The sequence below is a fragment of the Pinus tabuliformis genome, chromosome Q (genome assembly GCF_031772625.1).
Source record: "Pinus tabuliformis cultivar Carrire ecotype Pingquan chromosome Q, CPIR1, whole genome shotgun sequence".
NCBI lineage: Eukaryota > Viridiplantae > Streptophyta > Pinopsida > Pinales > Pinaceae > Pinus > Pinus tabuliformis.
Genome location: NC_142296.1, coordinates 1,275,304,230 through 1,275,312,578, shown reverse-complemented (window position 1 = coordinate 1,275,312,578; position 8,349 = coordinate 1,275,304,230).

Sequence of the window (8,349 nt, the reverse complement as noted above, 5' to 3'; positions counted from 1 at the left end):
TTTGTTGGTGTTGATCGGAAACTTCGGAGTACTGATAATTCATCTTTTGGTCTTGGACGTTTCCTTGGACATTCTATGCGAGTGTCTAAGACTAACTTGGATGCTCCCAGGTGAAATACGTGTGAGCATCTTGGGCCAAAATGGACTGTGGAAACCCTAGCCTCCCAGACACTCCATTAGACACTATGTGCTGGCATACAATACTTCCCAGTCGCTCCCTTGGCTATAATATGTGAGAATATAAGGACAAAATCCTTCATTACGAGCATGCATTTGAGACTCAGAAACCCTAACACATGCAAGTTTCGTCCCTATAGTTTCATACCCTTTGCATGAGATTTCCTCCATCAGACCTATACGAATAAATTTCTTGACATTTGTGTGAAAATGAGATTGAGGTATCTTCCATATGGAGGGTCCACTTGATGTCGAGGCTGACATATCCAATTGTACATGGTGCTGACCTAATCCAATATACATGAGTGGATAAATAAATTCAAAAACCAACTTCTGCTTGTCCAAATAAGATGATATTTAATTCAAATTTTGTCCTTTGGAAAATATTAATTCAATTCAATAATTATCTCCATTATGTAAGCTATCCACAATGGAATTTTACCATAGTTGCATAATTTTAACACTCCCCTGCTATTCATCCGGCTACTACCCAGTATCTCTACCAGTGTGCTACTACCTAAAATCTTTGTCGGCAAGCTACTACTTGGAATGCCAGTCAACATGATACTACCTAGAAATATGTCATCTGGCTACTACCCGTCATATCAATCATCGAGATACTACCCATAAATATGTCATCAGGATACTACCTCGAAATATGTCATTGGGCTACTGCCCAGAATATCAGTCATCAAGCTACTACTCGGAAATATGTCGTCAGGATACTACCTGGAAATATGTCGTCGTGTATCATCATTAGAGATCATGTTACCAGGGAGAAAATATTAACATGGAAACATATTGGGGAGATACTAATAAACTAGGAATATCATGTGGGAGCTATGACTATGACCCCATAGCGAGAAATAGGAAATATAGGGGAGCTACTACTCAACCCATCCTATCACTTATTGATCTTCCTAGCAATGACCCTTAATAGTCAAGTGGTAGAACACTTGCTTTAAAAAGATACCCAACTTACCAGAGGTAAGTATCTCACACACCCAAGCCTCCTCATCTGTTGGCTAGACGGAGATGGATAATCCCAACTAGCCCAGGTTGTGCGTATGATGCAAACTAGGGTATACTCTACAAAGACCAAGATAGGGTGTGTTGTTGGGAAAAGTATCCAATACGGAATGACCCTATCCCACTCTAAGGGTGATAGTACCTCAGCAACAACCGAATGCAAAGCTATTCAAGATTACTTCTTTATGAGATGTAAGAGAGGGGAGAAAGAGATCCACTAACCGTTGTCTTCCGCTAATGTTTGACCCAATCTTCTCTCCTTGCTGCTTGCTCCCAGCTCCTTGCTCTTTCACTGGCCCAGCTACACAGAGATCCTGCAAAAGCACAAGAAAGGGAAACTACAAGAAGCATACATCCATAATTGATTCAAGGATTAGAATAAATCAAATATACAAGCATCAATACGCCACAAAGACACATGCATATAGAAGAACCTCAAATGCTTTATTAATGGAAGAAGTAAAGTTCTGAGAGTGTTACAACCATAATAGGCCCAATCCAGCAACACCTCCCAGTAGAAAGAAATCTCCTCTTCACCTCCTTCAAAGCAATCACCCAATAGTTCTATACTCAAACCAACAGCACTTCCTTACATTCACAAGATTCCAGCCTCCCTAGACCTCATGAGAGAGCTCTATATATAGGAGATTTGGAGAAAGGATGAGTCAGCTTGAGTTTGGCATGAAGCTGACTAGTGTCCTCTCCCACTTCAGTTATACTTCAGTTCTTGAGTCCACTTGGAGTTTCTTGCTTCCACTTGGAGATCTAGATCCTCTTACTCATCACAAGGCGAATTCCCTGATCCAAGTGTCATTTTGGAAGCTTCCTGGGCATTTGACACCTTGCAGAATGACTGTGCCACTTGGCCAATCTCGCCCAGCGCAGGTAGCCTTCATTAGATTTGACATTCAGCGCAGGTACAGAGTGGAGCAGTTGACATTCAGCGCAGATGCTCAGTGGAGCAGTTGACATGATCCAGAATTAGCTTGTTTTTGAGTGTTTTCAGGTGGAGAACTGATTTTCAGTGCTGTGGTTTGCTGACCTTGTTCCTCTAGGGGTAGGAACAACATGTTTAGGGACTTTGGATCCCTTAGATTATCGACATTTCATGCTTCATGCTGTAAGGCACAAAAATGTCTATAACAGTTGCCCCCTAAAGTATGAGGTCGTTTATCGGGTGAAATGCTTTATCAGGAGGATCCGAAGTTCATTCAATCGCTGAGAGGTGCCCTGTAATAAATACAATACAATACATTATTTTTCATTCTGCTTTCATGATCTAGCTGAGGCGGGCATTCCCATGCTCAGCTTTATAAATTCATTTTGGTACATAGAACAGACGATCGTCTGATGGTAGACTGATAATTCTCTGCTGAAATTATCATCCTTTGAGTAGGATGATCATCTGCTGCAATGATGTACATGATAAATGTCTTTATATCCTGAATATATATCGCAGCCCGGATGGATGAAACTAGATCCGGGGTCTTCAAACTCGTTCGATCTTCACTCTAAGTACAAGTCAATCCATGTGAGAATTGCGCTGAAGTCGAACATGGAAAGACATCGCTTGATTACCGGTCAATAATGTAAACCGTTAACAAGCGCGAGAGGAATCACCAATAATGACAATGACCCTCAAGGTACTGCAGTACAATTCACGTGGTGTGAATAAAGGACTTGGCGTCGAACACCACGCAAAATCTTCTGGTCGAAGGTCATTAATGTATACCTGTCGCCGGAAGTGAGAAACTTGCCATTGAGGCATGCAAGCTTCAAAGTACTGGGGGTTTTGTTCCTAGATCAACTTCTTGGATAATGAGCTGAAGTCGACAAGAAGTGATCCGTCAAAGGAGGGCCTTAATGAATCCCACATCAGTGACACGGAACGGAGTTAATGATTTTAGTGGAGGTGAAAACAATCTGTGAGATATGATTCAGGGTGGCGATCATGGGTGGATGAAGGATAATGTATGGCAGTGGATGGGACACGGTTGACTCTTTCTGAACACATCTCTTGAACATATAACGACACTGATGTGATGGATCGGTAGCATTACCCCAAATGTGGATGGTTTGGCGAAGACCATGGTGATGAGACCGGTGAATGAAACAACCCAACCCGATGTGATACGGAGGACAAAGTGTCATGTTCAAGAGCGACTTGCTACCATTAAAGCTTTGAGGTTCTCCCAATTTTTCCCCAGTCATTTCTGACCAGTACCTCTTTATTTTTGTCAAGCTTGAGGAGGATAACATATGCTTGTTCTATAACCTGCCCTTCGGGCAAGCCCATCGCTATGTTTTAACGAGCCTAGCGATAGGGAAACTCGTTCTCGTCTAAAGACAAGTTTGTCGCTATTTAATCATTTTAACGAGTCTAACGACAAGGAAAACTCGGTCCTTTTCATTTTTAGAGAGTCTGAAAAGGTACAGAAAGTTAACTCCAAAATTCCTTTTTCGTCATCTAATCCCTTAAGTCCCAAAAAGTATAAAACAATACAGAAGGGATGAGTTTTCGATAACTTTAACGAGCCGAATAAAACAAGCGCTCGACCTTTTTGTGCAATAATCCCTCAGGTCCAAAAAGATTAAAATCTAGAGGAGGGATAGCTCTTCCGGTCATTTTAACGAGCTGGAAGGCCAAAACTCGGCAAACTTTTCATATTTTACGAGTCAGATGAAAAGAGCTCAAAGAAGACTCGTCTTTTGAGGAACGAGTGATAAACAGGGATAGCAGCAGATTCCAGGTACAGGTTGGAATTTTCCAATCACGGCAGTGTCACAAGGATGGCTAAGTGAGATCACTCTTCGCAGCTGTTCCTCAAAAAGGGTAAACAATCATATGGGGGTGAACGATTGGCCAAATGGAATGGAGGTGGCAAGTGCAAACACGACCAAGGCTTTTTATGGCTAATAAATTTACGATCACAATGGTTATTTACCGGAATAGGTTCATTTTTTAATGAGCTTAAACTCTGGAGGAAACTCTTGCTCATGCTTTTCTATTTTTTAACGAGCATGAATTCCGCGGTAAAACTGCTCGATTATATGGTCAAATTTTGATTTTTTACCATTACTAGCTTTTCTCTTTTCAAATATAGTACTGCTTTTTCAATCGCTGCAACAAACTTTGTTAGAAATGAATAATATTTGCATGAAAATGAGATTATAACCCTAATATTTCACTTTAAACTGTGTAAAAAGCCATTAAAAGGTGTTTTTACCTCTCATTTACCATTTCATTTGCATTTGGTTTGTTGGAGCTCTGGAGGTGCCTCTTCCCCCTTGATTTTCACCAGCTGATTCCGGGAGATTCTGCGGACGATTTTCGGCGCCGTCTGGACCAGGTAGGAGCTAAACCCTAGCTCTTTCTTTTCATGGTTTCTTTTTCCTGTTTCATGCCTGTTTTTCAGTATTTCTGAGCCCCTGGGGTTTTGCCAGGGCGCCCTAGGATCAGCGCAGGTTCCCCTTTCGAAACCTGCGCTGAAGGTCAAGCTGCCTTAAGGCAGTCTGACCCTCAGCGCAAGTGGGAGACTCTCTGCCTGCGTTGGGCTCAAAAACTGAGTTTTTAAGGTCATTTTTTGATGATTTTTTCGCCAGTTTTTCATCAAAATCAGGGATTTACTCCTTCTCTTGTTTGCTTTGCAGGGAACTCTGAACAAAATGTCCCTTACATGGCGAGAACGAGAACATGAAGAGGAGGACATGATTGCCCTCCATGACCCTGTCACGGTGAACGCGTTGCGGAACTGTGGCCTGCTGAAGTTCTTCCGTATCTCTAGTATGAGAGCACAGATTTCTTTGCTGCAGTACATGCTTGATGCTTGGGATCCTGTTAACCAAGTGTTCCAGATTAGGGGAAAAGCCATCCCCTTGACCATAGAGGACATGTACTTCTTGACTGGACTGTCAAGGCGAGGTGCCCCCATTTCCTTGTCAGGTACGGCCCGGGGGATTGATTCCACCAGAGATTATGTCCGCCAGTATTGCAGGGAAGGTTCTCAGCCGAGCAGAGACGGCAAGATTGTTATCCGTGAGATTACTGATCGGGCTCTCAGGTCCATTCTGTTCACTATTGGTAGGATGGCCGGCAGTGCAGCTCTTCATGTTGCCAACAGGTCTTATATGCAGCACGCTTTGGAGTGTCTCCAACCGAAAGTATTCAACTGGTGTGATGCAGTACTTGTTCAGATGAAAAGTCAATTGACCAAGGTAAAGGACGGGAAGCTGAAGAACTTTGGATTTGGTTCTATTCTGACTGCCTTCGCCTTGGAGAAAATCCCACTGATGCAACCTCAGTACATCATACTCGACTTGCCTTCTCCGACCGAGCCACGCATGCAGAGGTGGGTCGACCACATGTCTAGGCATGCTGGTCAACCTCAGATTACTTTTATCGAGGCCTTCTTTAGGTGGTTCGAGCGCCAGGAGATGGCGTTTTCTGAGTATCCATATGTGGGTATGGATTTCCGAGGTGATCCGGATTTGGTGCTACCGGATGGCGAACAGTGGGGCGCCATTGGTAAACTCCTTGACCATATTACTGTTTACTGTTCTTATTCATAATGTTGTTGTGCTTTATTCTATCAAGACTTTTAATTGTACTCTTGGGTGCATGCAGATATTGGTCCTGTTCGTCCAGCAGTTCGTCCGAGATCGCCAGTTGCTGCCTCGGCAGTGGAGCCTGCTAGGAGAGTTGTTATTCGCGATCTTGACGATACTGAGACCCTTACAGCTGTGCAGGAGCAGGTTGAGAGCCTTACTCGCGGTCTTCCGGATGTACAGATTGACGAGTTACCTTTACAGCTGCAGCGGCATACTATTGGCGTGCCTAGACGATGGACTCGTCTCTTGCGCATGATTGCACAGGCCGTGACGTACTATCATGAGCACCATTAGGCTAGGGTGCCCCCTAGCATCTTTTTGAGTTTTTGGGTCATATGACCGATTTTTTCTTGGTTACAGAACATTATGTATGAACTTATATAAACAGCTTATATGTATTTTGATTTTCGGGTTTTATTCTGGTTGATTTATGTGATCCATATGTACAATCTTTGACGATGTGTCCCTTTTATAAATGCTGCAAATGTCTATCTAACACATAGTTTGCTAATGAGTCAGTTAATGTGTTTAAGTTTCTTGAAATATGTTGATATTGAATTGAATCAAATCGTCTTTCCAAGATCTTAACCCTTAGGAACATGCGATAAATAGCTGGATTGCGAACAGAATATATACCATTGAGTTGTAGTATTACGAGCTGTGAGTCTAGCCTGACAATTAGTCGGCGTATGCCACGTGTGATGGCATCAGAGAGTAGTTCTATCAACGCGCTATACTCAGCGATGTTATTCGTTGATTGCCCAATACATACACCTCTGAAACTTACTAACTCGCCGCTTGGATCAAAAATGGCCCAGGCTGCGGAAGATAAGTTCCGTGAACTACGACTCGCTCCGTCGGCATATCCAACACATGTCTCCAGAAGGTTCGACATCTGCAATAAATGAAAAGGTGGATCACTCGACCAGGACAAACACTTTAGCGAAAACAAAATACAACAAAAGCATGCAGGTTACTATTTAAGCATAGTAACGCTTGAGGTACAACCCGTTGCGGGGCTGCGCCAGTGGAATTCCATCGTAATCCATTAACTCGTAGGCTCCTTTTGCTAACACCCTTTTAACAATATAGGGGCCCATCCATAAGGACTTGAATTTACCTGCTCCCAATTTATCGGATTCTTGGTCATAAAGCAAGACCAAATCACCTTCTGAGAAGACACGGGGTTTGACATTTTTGTCGAACTGAGCCTTGACTCGTTTCTTATGAGCTTCGTTAGCCAAAGCGGCATCACGACGGGTTTCATCCAATTGGATTAGTTCCAAGAAACGAGTCTCTTCTTCTGAAGTTCCGGGGAGAAGATCGATTGCGAGTTTAAGCGACGAAATTTCGCACTGGATTGGTAAGACTGCTTCCAGGCCATACACCAGTTGAAAAGGTGTGAACCCGGTTGCGTTCTTTACCGACGTTCGGTAAGCCCACAAGGCTGAGTACAGGATTAGGTGCCACCTTCTTTTATGAACCCCAATCATCCTTTGCAACATATGCTTCAGGACCTTGTTGATTGCCTCAACTTGTCCGTTGGCTTGCGGATAATATGGGGTAGAGCTGTCGTGAGATAGCCCTAGCTTGGCAGCTAATTCGACCATCATGTGATTGCGAAAATGCGACCCATGATCTGTAACTATAGCCTGAGGTACGCCGAACCTGGCGACTACATGATTGAAAAAGAAAAGGGCAGCTGTTTCACCAGTGTTATCCAATGTAGGCATCGCCTCGGCCCATTTGGTAAAATAGTCAACAGCGACTATAATATACCCATGCCCCCCGGTCGAGGTGGGGTTACATTGCATGAAATCGATGCCCCACTTGGCGAAGGGCCCAACAGCAACTATCGGCTGTAAAGGTGTGGGTGGTCGTCTGGTTTTGCTATCAAAGATTTGACAAGCATGGCAACTTCTGACTGCGGTTATGCAATCTTTGAACATGGTTGGCCAGAAGTATCCTGCTCGTAAGATCCTTTGTGCTGTTGCATATCCAGATTGATGCCCCCCACACGCGCCTGAATGACAATCATTCAGGGCTTTTTCGGCCTCCTCATGGGTAAGGCACCTCCTCAGAACTGTATCGACACCACGACGGTAAAGTGTATCACCGACGATCATGTAGTCTTTTGCTTGGTATCGTATACGTTTTTGTTCGGAGCGAGAGGTGTTAGGCCTGAACTTTTGGGTTTGGAGATAAACTATGATATCTCCATACCACTCATCGCTTACAGATATCAGAAACAAACTTTCGTCCACGATTGACTCTTCCGATGTTTCATCGTTGGACGATGATGGGAGATCGCATAATAATTCTGCGAAAACTAGAGCTTTCTTTGATTTGGATTTCACAAATTCCAGATCAAACTCTTGAAGGATCGCTATCCATTTTGAATATTTGCCCCCCAGCAACTGTCGCGACAGTATATAAGTCATGGGGTTGCAATCTGACAAGATGGTAGTTTTCCGAAAGAGGACATAATGTCGAAACCTTTGAATCGCTTGAACAGCTGCAAGCGCTAGTTTTTCA